General features: G+C 49.2%; 1 protein-coding gene across 1 annotated transcript in view; it reads left to right on the top strand.

Moving 5' to 3' along the window:
• Positions 1-17,707, top strand: part of RHBDL2 (rhomboid like 2) — a 233,284-nt gene that overhangs the window by 166,842 nt on the left and 48,735 nt on the right. The gene's annotated exons all lie outside the window — the stretch shown is intronic.

The raw sequence follows: 17,707 nt of genomic DNA, 5'->3' as shown, positions 1-17,707 counted from the left end.
GGTTTTTACTTTAAGAAAGGATCAAAGGTTTTGGTCCTTCCCTTGCCCCAAGGAAAAGTCACACTAGATGATGTGTGCGACTTGGAAGTGTGAATGTTTGAATGTGTATGCAGATGGAGTTTCGACATTGGCGCGACAGTAGACTTCCCTGGGCAACTCCCTTAATGGCTCATAAGAGTTCGCTCTCAACTGACAAAGCAAAAGCCTTTTTTTTTCCCCTTACTCTAATTCGACTTGAACTGTGTGGTGCAAGTTAACCGTACAAATGGCATATATAAAGCGTTCCAAAGTATACAAAGTTGGCCTTTGTAACCTAAAACTCTTGTAATATTCTGCCTCAAAGTTGTGACGTTAACTTTATTATGAAAATAGAGAACATTGCAGCGGATGCGGAACTTAATGTGTGTGTGGCTACTTTTAAATACTGGAATCGTTGTTGTTGATGTATGTGTACGTGTTGTAAGTATGCATTAACAGTTCTTTGCATGTGCGTTGTTGAGGCATGCAGTAAGAGCTGCAGTTGTGTGTGGCGTGTGTAAAAATGTTCATAAACTGGATGTGTTATATTTGTTTATTGGAAGATAGATGTCATGCTGCGGATTGTTAAGGAAGTGCATAGGTAATGCTGCTGTGTGTACGTGTTACTGAGGGAAGCTTGCACTGCTGCTGTCGGTGATGTACCTGTTCCATGTGTAAGGGAAGCTTGCACGCCTATTTGCCTGTGCTGTACCTGCTACGTGTGTGGTGGAAGCTTGCACTGTTGCTGCCTGTGCTGTACCTGCTCTGTGTGTGAGGGAATCTTGGACTGTTGCTGCATGTGCATCACCAAGATTTGTGTAAGTAAATGGAGATGGAGGTAGAGAGTTGTAAGAGAGAGTGAAAGAGGCAGAAACGTGGAGAGTAAAAGAAAGAGCGAAGGAATCTGTAAGCTGAGAGATGTGGCAGAACAGAAGGCTTGTTAGTGGGGGCACTGCTGCTTGGGGTATCTGCGAGATTTGTGTAAGTAATTGGAGAGGGAGGGAGAGAGTTGGAAGAGAGAGTGAAAGAGGCAGAAATGTGTAGAGGAATAGAAAGAGAGAAGGGATCTGTAAGCTGAGAGATGTGGCATAACAGAACGCTCGCTAGTGCGGGCACTGGTGCTCGGGGTATCTGCGGGAGGGTAGCCCCTATCACGTAGTTGGGTCATTCACATCACGACACAGAGTTTTTTTTTCTTTAGCACAATGTTTTGATCCCCTTTACTTTTACGGTTGGCAACTGCTGATGATGATACAGTGGGGAGTCAAGCGAGTACCAGTTTGACACATCCTCCATGGTGGTTGCTCCCGTGAGGCGTTGCCAATCCCCCTCCCCCTTTTTTCACTAGAAAAGGGTTGAGGGACGGTGAAGTACAGCACCAGGGATTAATGGGAACACACACATATGGCTTTAGGAATGTATAGTTCAAATGAAATGTGACAATAGACACTGAAACTAGTACTAGGAGCTAACACATCCACTACTAGGCTTATCTCAATTTATAGAAAGAAAGGGATAGTTCACCTTGCAATAAGGTCAGGCACATTGTTCAGAGCTGCCTGTGCTGTACCTGCTCCGTGTGTGAGTGAAGCTTGCACTGCTGCTGTCGGTGCTGTACATGTTCCATGTGTAAGGGAAGCTTGCACTGTTGCTGCCTGTGCTGTACCTGCTCCGTGTTTGAGGGAAGCTTGCATTGCTGTTGCCTGTGCTGTACCTGTTGCATGTGTAAGGGAAGCTTGCACTGCTGCCGCCTGTGCTGTACCTGATCTATGTGTGAGGGAAGCTTGCACTGCTTCTGTCGGTGCTGTACCTGTTACATGTGTAAGGGAAGCTTGCACTGCTGTTGCCTGTGCTGTACCTGCTCTGTGTGTAAGGAAAGCTTGCACTGTTGCTGCCTGTGCTGTACCTGTTCCGTGTGTGAGGGAAGCTTGCAATGCTGCTGCCTGTGCTGTACCTGCTCCGTGTTTGAGGGAAGATTGCATTGCTGTTGCCTGTGCTGTACCTGTTGCATGTGTAAGGGAAGCTTGCACTGCTGCCGCCTGTGCTGTACCTGATCTATGTGTGAGGGAAGCTTGCACTGCTGCTGTCGGTGCTGTACCTGTTCCATGTGTAAGGGAAGCTTGCACTGCTGTTGCCTGTGCTGTACGTGCTGTGTGTGTAAGGGAAGCTTGCACTGTTGCTGCCTGTGCTGTACCTGTTCCGTGTGTGAGGGAAAGCTTGCAATGCTGCTGCCTGTGCTGTACCTGCTCCGTGTTTGAGGGAAGCTTGCATTGCTGTTGCCTGTGCTGTACCTGTTGCATGTGTAAAGGAAGCTTGCACTGCTGCCGCCTGTGCTGTACCTGATCTATGTGTGAGGGAAGCTTGCACTGCTTCTGTCGGTGCTGTACCTGTTCCATGTGTAAGGGAAGCTTGCACTGCTGTTGCCTGTGCTGTACCTGGTCTGTGTGTAAGGGAAGCTTGCACTGTTGCTGCCTGTGCTGTACCTGTTCCGTGTGTGAGGGAAGCTTGCAATGCTGCTGCCTGTGCTGTACCTGCTCCGTGTTTGAGAGAAGCTTGCATTGCTGTTGCCTGTGCTGTACCTGTTGCATGTGTAAGGGAAGCTTGCACTGCTGCCGCCTGTGCTGTACCTGATCTATGTGTGAGGGAAGCTTGCACTGCTGCTGTCGGTGCTGTACCTGTTCCATGTGTAAGGGAAGCTTGCACTGCTGTTGCCTGTGCTGTACCTGCTCCATGTTTGAGAGAAGCTTGCATTGCTGTTGCCTGTGCTGTACATGTTCCGTGTGTGATGGAAGCTTGCACTGCTGCCGCCTGTGCTGTACCTGCTCTATGTGTGAGGGAAGGTTGCACTGCTGCTGTCGGTGCTGTTCCTGTTCCATGTGTAAGGGAAGCTTGCACTGCTGTTGCCTGTGCTGTACCTGCTCCGTGTTTGATGGAAGCTTGCACTGTTGTTGCCTGTGCTGTACCTGCTCTGTGTGTAAGGGAAGCTTGCACTGTTGCTGCCTGTGCTGTACCTGTTCCGTGTGTAAGGGAAGCTTGCAATGCTGCTGCCTGTGCTGTACCTGCTCCATGTGTAAGGGAAGCTTGCACTGCTGTTGCCTGTGCTGTACCTGCTCCGTGTTTGAGAGAAGCTTGCATTGCTGTTGCCTGTGCTGTACATGTTCCGTGTGTGATGGAAGCTTGCACTGCTGCCGCCTGTGCTGTACCTGCTCTATGTGTGAGGGAAGGTTGCACTGCTGCTGTGGGTGCTGTACCTGTTCCATGTGTAAGGGAAGCTTGCACTGCTGTTGCCTGTGCTGTACCTGCTCCGTGTTTGAGGGAAGCTTGCATTGCTGTTGCCTGTGCTGTACCTGCTCCGTGTATTTGTAGGGTGAATTAGGCTGTTAGTTTATTAGGGTGAATTAGGACTCAGGATTTCTATCTTGGAGTTAGAGTGTGGATTAGGATAGTTTATTTCTATTATTCCTTTTGTTGTTGTATGTGTGTGTGTGTGAGGGTGAGTGAGGGTGTGTGAAGCTGAGGGTGTGTGACGGTGTGTGAGGGAAGCTTGCACTGCTGCTGTCGGTGCTGTACCTGTTCCATGTGTAAGGGAAGCTTGCACTGCTGTTGCCTGTGCTGTACATGCTCCGTGTGTGAGGGAAGCTTGCACTGCTGCCGCCTGTGCTGTACCTGATCTATGTGTGAGGGAAGCTTGCACTGCTGCCGCCTGTGCTGTACCTGATCTATGTGTGAGGGAAGCTTGCACTGCTGCTGTCGGTGCTGTACCTGTTCCATGTGTAAGGGAAGCTTGCACTGCTGCCGCCTGTGCTGTACCTGATGTATGTGTGGTGGAAGCTTGCACTGTTGCTGCCTGTGCTGTACCTGCTCTGTGTGTGAGGGAATCTTGGACTGTTGCTGCATGTGCATCACCAAGATTTGTGTAAGTAAATGGAGATGGAGGTAGAGAGTTGTAAGAGAGAGTGAAAGAGGCAGAAACGTGGAGAGTAAAAGAAAGAGCGAAGGAATCTGTAAGCTGAGAGATGTGGCAGAACAGAAGGCTTGTTAGTGGGGGCACTGCTGCTTGGGGTATCTGCGAGATTTGTGTAAGTAATTGGAGAGGGAGGGAGAGAGTTGGAAGAGAGAGTGAAAGAGGCAGAAATGTGTAGAGGAATAGAAAGAGAGAAGGGATCTGTAAGCTGAGAGATGTGGCATAACAGAACGCTCGCTAGTGCGGGCACTGGTGCTCGGGGTATCTGCGGGAGGGTAGCCCCTATCACGTAGTTGGGTCATTCACATCACGACACGGAGTTTTTTTTTCTTTAGCACAATGTTTTGATCCCCTTTACTTTTACGGTTGGCAACTGCTGATGATGATACAGTGGGGAGTCAAGCGAGTACCAGTTTGACACATCCTCCATGGTGGTTGCTCCCGTGAGGCGTTGCCAATCCCCCTCCCCCTTTTTTCACTAGAAAAGGGTTGAGGGACGGTGAAGTACAGCACCAGGGATTAATGGGAACACACACATATGGCTTTAGGAATGTATAGTTCAAATGAAATGTGACAATAGACACTGAAACTAGTACTAGGAGCTAACACATCCACTACTAGGCTTATCTCAATTTATAGAAAGAAAGGGATAGTTCACCTTGCAATAAGGTCAGGCACATTGTTCAGAGCTGCCTGTGCTGTACCTGCTCCGTGTGTGAGTGAAGCTTGCACTGCTGCTGTCGGTGCTGTACATGTTCCATGTGTAAGGGAAGCTTGCACTGTTGCTGCCTGTGCTGTACCTGCTCCGTGTTTGAGGGAAGCTTGCATTGCTGTTGCCTGTGCTGTACCTGTTGCATGTGTAAGGGAAGCTTGCACTGCTGCGCCTGTGCTGTACCTGATCTATGTGTGAGGGAAGCTTGCACTGCTTCTGTCGGTGCTGTACCTGTTACATGTGTAAGGGAAGCTTGCACTGCTGTTGCCTGTGCTGTACCTGCTCTGTGTGTAAGGAAAGCTTGCACTGTTGCTGCCTGTGCTGTACCTGTTCCGTGTGTGAGGGAAGCTTGCAATGCTGCTGCCTGTGCTGTACCTGCTCCGTGTTTGAGGGAAGATTGCATTGCTGTTGCCTGTGCTGTACCTGTTGCATGTGTAAGGGAAGCTTGCACTGCTGCCGCCTGTGCTGTACCTGATCTATGTGTGAGGGAAGCTTGCACTGCTGCTGTCGGTGCTGTACCTGTTCCATGTGTAAGGGAAGCTTGCACTGCTGTTGCCTGTGCTGTACCTGCTCCGTGTGTGATGGAAGCTTGCACTGTTGCTGCCTGTGCTGTACCTGCTCTGTGTGTAAGGGAAGCTTGCACTGTTGCTGCCTGTGCTGTACCTGTTCCGTGTGTGAGGGAAGCTTGCAATGCTGCTGCCTGTGCTGTACCTGCTCCGTGTTTGAGGGAAGCTTGCATTGCTGTTGCCTGTGCTGTACCTGTTGCATGTGTAAGGGAAGCTTGCACTGCTGCCGCCTGTGCTGTACATGATGTATGTGTGAGGGAAGCTTGCACTGCTGCTGTCGGTGCTGTACCTGTTCCATGTGTAAGGGAAGCTTGCACTGCTGTTCCCTGTGCTGTACGTGCTGTGTGTGTAAGGGAAGCTTGCACTGTTGCTGCCTGTGCTGTACCTGTTCCGTGTGTGAGGGAAAGCTTGCAATGCTGCTGCCTGTGCTGTACCTGCTCCGTGTTTGAGGGAAGCTTGCATTGCTGTTGCCTGTGCTGTACCTGTTGCATGTGTAAAGGAAGCTTGCACTGCTGCCGCCTGTGCTGTACCTGATCTATGTGTGAGGGAAGGTTGCACTGCTTCTGTCGGTGCTGTACCTGTTCCATGTGTAAGGGAAGCTTGCACTGCTGTTGCCTGTGCTGTACCTGGTCTGTGTGTAAGGGAAGCTTGCACTGTTGCTGCCTGTGCTGTACCTGTTCCGTGTGTGAGGGAAGCTTGCAATGCTGCTGCCTGTGCTGTACCTGCTCCGTGTTTGAGAGAAGCTTGCATTGCTGTTGCCTGTGCTGTACCTGTTGCATGTGTAAGGGAAGCTTGCACTGCTGCCGCCTGTGCTGTACCTGATCTATGTGTGAGGGAAGCTTGCACTGCTGCTGTCGGTGCTGTACCTGTTCCATGTGTAAGGGAAGCTTGCACTGCTGTTGCCTGTGCTGTACCTGCTCCATGTTTGAGAGAAGCTTGCATTGCTGTTGCCTGTGCTGTACATGTTCCGTGTGTGATGGAAGCTTGCACTGCTGCCGCCTGTGCTGTACCTGCTCTATGTGTGAGGGAAGGTTGCACTGCTGCTGTCGGTGCTGTTCCTGTTCCATGTGTAAGGGAAGCTTGCACTGCTGTTGCCTGTGCTGTACCTGCTCCGTGTTTGATGGAAGCTTGCACTGTTGTTGCCTGTGCTGTACCTGCTCTGTGTGTAAGGGAAGCTTGCACTGTTGCTGCCTGTGCTGTACCTGTTCCGTGTGTAAGGGAAGCTTGCAATGCTGCTGCCTGTGCTGTACCTGCTCCATGTGTAAGGGAAGCTTGCACTGCTGTTGCCTGTGCTGTACCTGCTCCGTGTTTGAGAGAAGCTTGCATTGCTGTTGCCTGTGCTGTACATGTTCCGTGTGTGATGGAAGCTTGCACTGCTGCCGCCTGTGCTGTACCTGCTCTATGTGTGAGGGAAGGTTGCACTGCTGCTGTGGGTGCTGTACCTGTTCCATGTGTAAGGGAAGCTTGCACTGCTGTTGCCTGTGCTGTACCTGCTCCGTGTTTGAGGGAAGCTTGCATTGCTGTTGCCTGTGCTGTACCTGCTCCGTGTATTTGTAGGGTGAATTAGGCTGTTAGTTTATTAGGGTGAATTAGGACTCAGGATTTCTATCTTGGAGTTAGAGTGTGGATTAGGATAGTTTATTTCTATTATTCCTTTTGTTGTTGTATGTGTGTGTGTGTGAGGGTGAGTGAGGGTGTGTGAAGCTGAGGGTGTGTGACGGTGTGTGAGGGAAGCTTGCACTGCTGCTGTCGGTGCTGTACCTGTTCCATGTGTAAGGGAAGCTTGCACTGCTGTTGCCTGTGCTGTACATGCTCCGTGTGTGAGGGAAGCTTGCACTGCTGCCGCCTGTGCTGTACCTGATCTATGTGTGAGGGAAGCTTGCACTGCTGCCGCCTGTGCTGTACCTGATCTATGTGTGAGGGAAGCTTGCACTGCTGCCGCCTGTGCTGTACCTGATCTATGTCTGAGGGAAGCTTGCACTGCTGCTGTCGGTGCTGTACCTGTTCCATGTGTAAGGGAAGCTTGCACTGCTGCCGCCTGTGCTGTACCTGATGTATGTGTGAGGGAAGCTTGCACTGCTGCCGCCTGTGCTGTACCTGATCTATGTGTGAGGGAAGGTTGCACGGTTGCTGCCTGTGCTGTACCTGCTCTGTGTGTGAGGGAAGCTTGCACTGTTGCTGCCTGTGCTGTACCTGCTCCGTGTTTGAGGGAAGCTTGCATTGCTGTTGCCTGTGCTGTACCTGCTCCGTGTGTGATGGAAGCTTGCACTGTTGCTGCCTGTGCTGTACCTGCTCTGTGTGTGAGGGAAGCTTGGACTGTTGCTGCCTGTGCCTCACCAAGATTTGTCTAAGTAAATGGAGAGGGGGGAGAGAGTTGGAAGAGAGAGTGAAAGAGGCAGAAACGTGTAGAGGAATAGAAAGAGAGAAGGGATCTGTAACCTGAGAGATGTGGCATAACAGAACGATCGCTAGTGCGGTCACTGCTGCTCGGGGTATCGGCGCGATTTGTGTAAGTGGGTGACTGAAGCAGAGTGGGTGAATATATATGTCTGATGATAGTGGATGTCTGATGATTGCATGTCTGCTGGGGTGCAGGGTCAGTACAAGTCAAGCTGTAAGTTGGTGTGTGTCAGAACTGGTTGCCTCGGGGCCAACGAAGTCTGTTGCGAGGAGTGGGGGGCAGCCTTTGATGTGCGAGAGAGCTGCCGTGAAAGGCATGTAATTAGGGGGGAGGAGAAGTGGCGCTGGGGTGAATGGAGGGAAGGCAGAGAAGGGGAGGGGGGATGAATGTGACCCGGCGGGCAGGGGAGGGGGTGAGCGGGGAGAGCGGCATGAAGGTGTGAAAGCAGCAGGGGCCTGGAGTGGGGCTAAGATAACTGAGACGGCGGGCAGGGGAGGGGGTGAGCTGGGAGAGCGGCATGAGGGTGTGAAAGCAGCAGGGGCCTGGAATGGGGCTAAGATACCTGAAGCCACTCGACACGGCAGGCAGGGGAGGGGGCGTAGCGGGGGTGTGGGAGGAGTGCGTCTGAGGGATGTTAGCGCTGAATCCAACTTGCGTAATATGTTTTCTATATTTGATGTAAATCCGTGTGATGAACTGCTATTGTTATATGCCTACGGCTTTGTGTGTAACTCGTGACAATTGTGTTTAATCCGTCCCATTTACCGGATGAATAGTGCTTGTTTATTACCCAAGTTAAAAATAGGCTGTTTTACTTTTGGGTTTGTACATCCTCGTCCTCGCATCCTGACCGAGATTTCTTCGTTCTTTTGTTGGTGTTCTGTTGTCCTAATAATTGTTAGTTTGGTGACCTGAAGCTTGAAAAACATCATTGCGCGTATTTTTACTTAGGTTGTTATTTTCTAGGATGTCTTTCTGTTGCGTATCTTGAGGGTGTATTTGTAGGGTGAATTAGGCTGTTAGTTTATTAGGGTGAATTAGGACTCAGGATTTAAATCTAGGAGTTAGAGTGTGGATTAGGATAGTTTATTTCTATTCTTCTTTTTGTTGTTGTATGTGTGTGTGTGTGTGTGTGTGAGGGTGAGTGAGGGTGTGTGAAGCTGAGGGTGTGTGACGGTGTGTGAGGGAAGCTTGCACTGCTGCTGTCGGTGGTGTACCTGTTCCATGTGTAAGGGAAGCTTGCACTGCTGCCGCCTGTGCTGTACCTGATCTATGTGTGAGGGAAGCTTGCACTGCTGTTGGCTGTGCTGTACCTGTTCCGTGTTTGAGTGAAGCTTGCATTGCCGTTGCCTGTGCTGTACCTGCTCCGTGTGTGATGGAACCTTGCACTGCTGCCGCCTGTGCTGTACCTGATCTATGTGTGAGGGAAGCTTGCACTGCTGCTGTCGGTGCTGTACCTGTTCCATGTGTAAGGGAAGATTGCACTGCTGTTGGCTGTGCTGTACCTGCTCCGTGTTTGAGTGAAGCTTGCATTGCCGTTGCCTGTGCTGTACCTGCTCCGTGTGTGATGGAAGCTTGCACTGCTGCCGCGTGTGCTGTACCTGATCTATGTGTGAGGGAAGCTTGCACTGCTGCTGTCGGTGCTGTACCTGTTCCATGTGTAAGGGAAGCTTGCACTGCTGTTGCCTGTGCTGTACCTGCTCCGTGTTTGAGTGAAGCTTGCATTGCCGTTGCCTGTGCTATACCTGCTCCGTGTGTGATGGAAGCTTGCACTGCTGCTGTCGGTGCTGTACCTGTTGCATGTGTAAGGGAAGCTTGCACTGCTGCCGCCTGTGCTGCACCTGATCTATGTGTGAGGGAAGCTTGCACTGCTGTTGCCTGTGCTGTACCTGCTCCGTGTGTGATGGAACCTTGCACTGCTGCCGCCTGTGCTGTACCTGATCTATGTGTGAGGGAAGCTTGCACTGCTGCTGTCGGTGCTGTACCTGTTCCATGTGTAAGGGAAGCTTGCACTGCTGTTGCCTGTGCTGTACCTGCTCCGTGTTTGAGTGAAGCTTGCATTGCCGTTGCCTGTGCTATACCTGCTCCGTGTGTGATGGAAGCTTGCACTGCTGCTGTCGGTGCTGTACCTGTTCCATGTGTAAGGGAAGCTTGCACTGCTGCCGCCTGTGCTGTACCTGATCTATGTGTGAGGGAAGCTTGCACTGCTGCTGCCTGTGCTGTTTCTGCTCTGTGTGTGAGGGAAGCTTGCACTGCTGCCGCCTGTGCTGTACCTGATCTATGTGTGAGGGAAGCTTGCACTGCTGCCGCCTGTGCTGTACCTGATCTATGTGTGAGGGAAGCTTGCACTGCTGCCGCCTGTGCTGTACCTGATCTATGTGTGAGGGAAGCTTGCACTGCTGCCGCCTGTGCTGTACCTGATCTATGTCTGAGGGAAGCTTGCACTGCTGCTGTCGGTGCTGTACCTGTTCCATGTGTAAGGGAAGCTTGCACTGCTGCCGCCTGTGCTGTACCTGATGTATGTGTGAGGGAAGCTTGCACTGCTGTTGGCTGTGCTGTACCTGTTCCGTGTTTGAGTGAAGCTTGCATTGCCGTTGCCTGTGCTGTACCTGCTCCGTGTGTGATGGAACCTTGCACTGCTGCCGCCTGTGCTGTACCTGATCTATGTGTGAGGGAAGCTTGCACTGCTGCTGTCGGTGCTGTACCTGTTCCATGTGTAAGGGAAGATTGCACTGCTGTTGGCTGTGCTGTACCTGCTCCGTGTTTGAGTGAAGCTTGCATTGCCGTTGCCTCTGCTATACCTGCTCCGTGTGTGATGGAAGCTTGCACTGCTGCTGTCGGTGCTGTACCTGTTCCATGTGTAAGGGAAGCTTGCACTGCTGTTGGCTGTGCTGTACCTGCTCCGTGTGTGAGGGAAGCTTGCACTGCTGCCACCTGTGCTGTACCTGATCTATGTGTGAGGGAAGCTTGCACTGCTGCTGTCGGTGCTGTACCTGTTCCATGTGTAAGGGAAGCTTGCACTGCTGTTGGCTGTGCTGTACCTGCTCCGTGTTTGAGTGAAGCTTGCATTGCCGTTGCCTGTGCTGTACCTGCTCCGTGTGTGATGGAAGCTTGCACTGCTGCCGCCTGTGCTGTACCTGATCTATGTGTGAGGGAAGCTTGCACTGCTGCTGTCGGTGCTGTACCTGTTCCATGTGTAAGGGAAGCTTGCACTGCTGTTGCCTGTGCTGTACCTGCTCCGTGTTTGAGTGAAGCTTGCATTGCCGTTGCCTGTGCTATACCTGCTCCGTGTGTGATGGAAGCTTGCACTGCTGCTGTCGGTGCTGTACCTGTTCCATGTGTAAGGGAAGCTTGCACTGCTGTTGGCTGTGCTGTACCTGCTCCGTGTGTGAGGGAAGCTTGCACTGCTGCCACCTGTGCTGTACCTGATCTATGTGTGAGGGAAGCTTGCACTGCTGCTGTCGGTGCTGTACCTGTTCCATGTGTAAGGGAAGCTTGCACTGCTGTTGGCTGTGCTGTACCTGCTCCGTGTTTGAGTGAAGCTTGCATTGCCGTTGCCTGTGCTGTACCTGCTCCGTGTGTGATGGAAGCTTGCACTGCTGCCGCCTGTGCTGTACCTGATCTATGTGTGAGGGAAGCTTGCACTGCTGCTGTCGGTGCTGTACCTGTTCCATGTGTAAGGGAAGCTTGCACTGCTGTTGCCTGTGCTGTACCTGCTCCGTGTTTGAGTGAAGCTTGCATTGCCGTTGCCTGTGCTATACCTGCTCCGTGTGTGATGGAAGCTTGCACTGCTGCTGTCGGTGCTGTACCTGTTGCATGTGTAAGGGAAGCTTGCACTGCTGCCGCCTGTGCTGCACCTGATCTATGTGTGAGGGAAGCTTGCACTGCTGCTGCCTGTGCTGTACCTGCTCTGTGTGTGAGGGAAGCTTGCACTGCTGCCGCCTGTGCTGTACCTGATCTATGTGTGAGGGAAGATTGCACTGCTGCTGTCGGTGCTGTACCTGTTCCATGTGTAAGGGAAGCTTGCACTGCTGTTGCCTGTGCTGTACCTGCTCCGTGTTTGAGTGAAGCTTGCATTGCCGTTGCCTGTGCTGTACCAGCTCCGTGTGTGATGGAAGATTGCGAGATCTGGCATAACGGAAGGATTGGTAGTGCGTGCACCGCTGCTTGGGGTATCTGCGAGATTTGTGTAAGTAAATGGAGGGGGGGGTGAGAGTTGGAAGAGAGAGTGAAACAGGCAGAAAAGTGGAGAGTTAAAAGAAAGAGGGAATGAATCTAAGCTGCGAGATGTGGCATAACAGAAGGATTGGTAGTGCGTGCACCGCTGCTTGGGGTATCTGCGAGATTTGTGTAAGTAAATGGAGAGGGGGGTGAGAGTTGGAAGAGAGAGTGAAACTGGCAGAAACGTGGAGAGTTAAAAGAAAGAGGGAATGAATCTAAGCTGCGAGATGTGGCATAACACAAGGATTGGTAGTGCGTGCACCGCTGCTTGGGGTATCTGCGAGATTTGTGTAAGTAAATGGAGAGGGGGGTGAGAGTTGGAAGAGAGAGTGAAACAGGCAGAAACGTGGAGAGTTAAAAGAAAGAGGGAATGAATCTAAGCTGCGAGATGTGGCATAACAGAAGGATTGGTAGTGCGTGCACCGCTGCTTGGGGTATCTGCGAGATTTGTGTAAGTAAATGGAGAGGGGGGTGAGAGTTGGAAGAGAGAGTGAAACAGGCAGAAACGTGGAGAGTTAAAAGAAAGAGGGAATGAATCTAAGCTGCGAGATGTGGCATAACAGAAGGATTTGTAGTGCGTGCACCGCTGCTTGGGGTACGACAAACAGGAGATGGTGACTAAAGTTTCAACCATGAGGTTGGAAGGCAGTGAAGTGAAATGTGAGGAGGCACCTCTTCAAATTGTAAAACAGACGGAGGGCATTGCTGTGGGGAGGGGGTGTAGGAGAAATGCACATGGCGGGCAGGGGAGGGGGCGGAGCGGGGAGAGCGGCATGTGGGTGTGAAGAAGCCGGGGCCTTTGAAGTGAAGCTAAGCTTCACTTCAAAAGGTGTCGGAGGAATGCGGCAGAGGGAACAGACGGCGATTGCGGCTGAGGGAACTGATGTGCACGAGCTTTTAAGCTCAATGCACATGCGCATTGAGCTTAAAAGTCACGGGCACTGCAAGGAATCGCCAGGATTCCTTGCTTCTTAGTTAAAGCTTGTTTAAGCCGCAATAGGCTCGCAAGCTCGATGCGCATGCGCATCGACAGGCGAGACCTAAAAATGCATTCCCGGAGTTGTCAGATTGGAACTGGTCATCTGAGATCCAGAGAGCCCATCGGACCCCGTTCAAAATTCGCCAGGGTGCAGCAAGCGACAAGCCAAGGGCAGTCCTAATCTTTCTTGGAAACTATGTCCTTAGACAAATTATCTCGGATAAGGCCAGTTTTTTTTCTTTTATACCACTCAAATTCTCAATAAAAATTTTTTTTTTAAAAAGAGGATAGCAACGGTGGAAGGGACTGATCCAGAAACAGCACTGCAACTGTTCCTGAGAGAGTACCGAAGCACTCCCCACAGTACCACCCAAAGGTCCCCGTGGTCGTTAATGTTTGCGGGACCCCGACATGACATACTACCTACAGCAGAGAGCTGGAGGTCTGAACAATATACACCGGCCGATGCCCAAGAAAGGAGGAGAAAGACAAACGAGAGGGCAAGTAAGAAGAGGTGGGCACGGGATAAAGAATTGATCCCTGGAGACATGGTGCTGGTACGAACACGCAGACCGGGAGGAAAGTTTCGCACTCCTTATGAGGTTGAACCGTGGACAATCAAGGCGACAAAAGGCACCGCTATAACGGCGCAAAAGAGTGGGGAAGAAATCACCAGGAATGTATCATGGTTTAAACGCATTCCACCTACGCCTGAAAACCTAACGACATGCGATGGGCCCATCGCTGAAATTGCTGACCAATCCAACAGTGTCGGCGAACCGTTTGAGAATGGTGAATTTGTCAACACACCTACATCTCCAGCAATAAGAGAGTCCGAATCCCTGCCAGGCAGGGGGCGAAGTTTTCACAACCTTCGGCCAAACCCCAGACCAAGCCGGAGACTGGCTGACTTTGCATGTTGACTCACCAAGACTGTTCGACAAGAAAAGAAGAACAAATACCAAGGTGGGAAGGGATGTGACGCTCTAGTGTTTCGCGGGTCTCGGCTGAGACCCGGAAACACTCCCACAAATGTATCACCTTCTGGCCAGGCGTGGCCAGAAGGCTATAAATAAATGGACGGAGGTTGGTCGTGGCTTCCGGTCCAACACTGCAACCAAAGCGTGGTGTCTGTTATTTATGCGTGGGCCGTTACTCACTGTTGTGTCCAAAGTGTGGTGATCTCTCACTCCCCTACAACTCGCAAGCTGAAGGACTACTTCACGCATGACTGTTCCAACTTATTCCAATGTGCTGGTGCTGCTAGTTATCACTGCAATGAGCATTGGTTGTTTGCTTGGTTTGTTTGTTTATTTTTGGGGAGGAGTTTAACGTTGCACCCATGAGGTAATGGTTGCGCACAGCAAGGTGTGAGGACCATGGCTACGAGAGAGGGGTGTTTCTACTGTTCCCCCGCAGGCCGTCAGCCAGATAGTATTGCCTCGGGTCATGTGACCTGGATTTAATAAACCGTCTTCCGAAGACGTGACGTCAGAAGGCGCGCAAACGAGGGAGCTGTAAACAAGTAAAGAAGGCTTCACGTCTTTATTTAATTACTGGCCTCTGGGGTTCCTGTGGCATCCTGCCCTTGTAACTTGTTGCTAGGATGTCACATGCATCGGAACTCTGTGTAGAAGTTCTGATACCTTAGTTTAGAATGTAGAGACAGTGAAGCAGTTAAGCCTGGACCTTCCTATCTGTGAGACATGTATCCTTTGGATGAGATCTTATTTACTTAATAAATACTTAATTCATCCTTCTACCTGCATTTGGACTTCTTTACATTGGCGACAGGACGGGATTTTGGAAGGAGAAGAGAAGAAAGGATCTCAACAAGGATTTCTGAAACTCTGAATTTTTATGAGAAAACTTATAAGGTACTGTTTCCTTTTGATTTTTTAAACCTTATGTGCTGTGAGGTAACACTTCTGTGCAGAGCGATCCTCACTTCAACACTTTTGGTGCAGAGCGCTGTGAGACAACTTCTTCCTCGCTCTTTCAACGCTTGTTGTGACCTAAAGCGCTGTTAGGTGATTACACTCCGTGTCACCCTTCTCAGACTCAGCCTTCGTCACGGTTTCAGCTGACTCCCCAGCTGAAACAACATGTCAGGCAATTGACTTTGTTAAGCCGTCGCTTAGGAAGAGGCATCTTTTAAAAGTGAAGCCTTACCGTTTCCTTTACCCGGCTCGAGCGTTCACCATCCTCGCGGTGTTCTTTTTCGCCTACACAACACAGCGCCACAGTGTTCCCTGGTACGCATGCGCATGCGAGTGCATTCTGCGTAACCTGGGTAACCCTCATAACGCAGGAACGTCTCCACGCCTGCGCAACGACGTGGCAGCCATCCTCATTGTTTACCTCTGGAAGCGCTGTCGTGACTTCGGAAGCTGAGCGCATTCATTACTTCAGGAGCTGATTTACATGAATTTGACAGTATAAACAGGGTAATCTATTACAATGAATAATCGTATGCCCTGAGTTCAACCACAGACTTGTCAATGACTAAATGAATATAACAGATCTACAGGTATTTGGTTTTAAGGAGGTCTGAAAGGTAAAAGGAAAGACACACAAACTACTTTCTTAAATAAATTTTTGCATCTCTGGCGTTTTAAGGAGGTCTGAAGGATAAAAAGAAAGACACAGAAACTACTTTCTGGAATACATTTTTTCCTTTTTGCATCTCAACAAAAAAAAAAAAAAAAAAAAATGTTTAAAGAAGGGTTTGCTTTGTTTCACATAAGTTGTTTATTCTTAATACATTTAGAGTGTAGTCTATATAATGCAGAATGTAACAGCACCTCCATTTTTTCTACAAACCCCTGGGGACCCTCCCATTAGATGGAAAAAATGGCGTAAAGTCTTTGAAAGGTATGCAAAGGTTTGTGGAGCCAATTTGAGTGCGGAGAGGAAAACAGCTTTGTTACTACACTGTTTGGGTTCAGAAGGCCAGGAAGTATTTGATCATCTCCCGGAGATACAAGATAGAAACTTAAACGAGTATGAAATTTGTATAGCGATGTTAGATAAACATTATCTTCCTAAAGTGTCAACTATTTTAGAGAGATATCATTTTGGACGCAGATTGCAACTTGAAGAAGAAAGTATAGAGAATTATATAACTGCACTGAGAAAGTTAGCATCATCGTGCAAATTTGCTGCCTCTGTTGATGAGCGGATAAGGGATCAGTTTATGCTAGGTTGCAGTATTGAACGTGTTAGAGAAGAGTTATGGCAGAAAGATGAGCCTGATTTAGATGATGTAATTACCATAGCGAAAAGGATAGAACACTCTATTAAATGTGTAGACGTCATAAAGAAAAATGGTGAAAGCAAGGATAAAAGTACTGTTAATGTTGTTAAGACCTCAAATATAACAAACGAAAATACCACCCAGAGAACTAATATGAGAGATGTAAGCAGTAACAAATCTACCAATAGTAAACCAAAACAAAAATTTGATTTTGTACATGTGAAATGTTTTAGATGTGGAAAAATGGGGCATTTTGCGAACGACCGACAATGTCCTGGGTGGAGGGCCACATGTAGCAAATGCAAAAGGAAGGGACACTTCACGATTGCTTGCAAAGGGAAGGAGTACAAAGGAAGGGTTAATGAGATCTTTTATGATTTTGATGAAACAAGTGAGTGTGATGAGAATGCTGATTGTGGCCAAATTCTAGTTCAAGTTGTTTTTGGTCCTCAACCCAAAAACTGCCCTACAGATGAAATTTTAGTTAATGGTAATTCTGTTAAAGTGTTATTTGATTCAGGTGCTAAAATCACCATAGTAGCAAAAGAATTTTATCTCAAGAATTTACAGGGAAATATTAAGATGTTTCGCCCAGATATAAAACCACTTGCGTACGGCAGGAAACCTATAGAGCTTTTAGGCTACTTTCTTGGAAACATTGATTACAAAGGGAGACTCACCAACTCTAAAATTTATATTTCACAAAATGGAGACAACATCTTGAGTTGGTTTGATCAAAAAGATTTAGGAGTGATGTTAGACCCCAATTCTTCTCCCCCCATCATCTTGAAGGATCTTTCTTTAGTTAATACCAATGCTGTTAATGTAAATCAAAACTGTGATGACTCCTTCGTAGACAAGCTGAATAGTGATTTTCCCAATGTTTTTTCTAAGAGATTAGGTTGTTTGAAGAATTATGATCACCGTATTAAATTAAAGAAAGATGCCGTACCAGTTTGTTCAAAGGTACGCAGTGTTCCCATAGCGGTTAGAGATCAAGTCAAAACAGAATTAGAGAAACTAGTCAAGGAGGGCATCATAGAAGAGGTCGAAGCAACCCAATGGGTTGCCCCAATTGTAGCCGCCAAGAAATCGGATGGCTCTCTTCGTTTATGCATAGACCTTAGAGAGTTAAACAAAAGTGTGGTGGTTGATCACTACCCCTTACCTAAAATAGCTGACATGTTATCACTCATGAAAGGGGCGAAGGTTTTTAGTACGGTGGATTTGAGTACCGCCTATCACCAGATAAAACTTGATGAAGACTCCAAAGATCTAACTGCGTTTGTGACACCATTTGGCACGTTCCGCTTTGTGAGACTTCCCTTTGGGCTGGTCTCAGCTGCTTCGGTTTTCCAAAGGGCTCTGGAAGGTGTTTTAAAAGGTTTGAAAGGTGTGAGAGTATATCAGGATGATATTCTTATTTTTGGAAGTTGTGATGGAGAGCATGATCTTAGACTAGGTAGCGTTTTAAAACGATTGTCTGATTCTGGTCTGACGGTGAAAATGGAGAAATGCAAATTTAAAAAGAATTCTATTGATTACCTTGGTCACACAATCTCGAAAGATGGTATCTCGCCGAAAGCAAGT

Source organism: Lissotriton helveticus, chromosome 3_1 (genome assembly GCF_964261635.1).
Source record: "Lissotriton helveticus chromosome 3_1, aLisHel1.1, whole genome shotgun sequence".
In the NCBI taxonomy this organism is placed as follows: Eukaryota; Metazoa; Chordata; class Amphibia; order Caudata; family Salamandridae; genus Lissotriton; species Lissotriton helveticus.
This window is presented reverse-complemented; position numbering and strand designations above follow the sequence as displayed.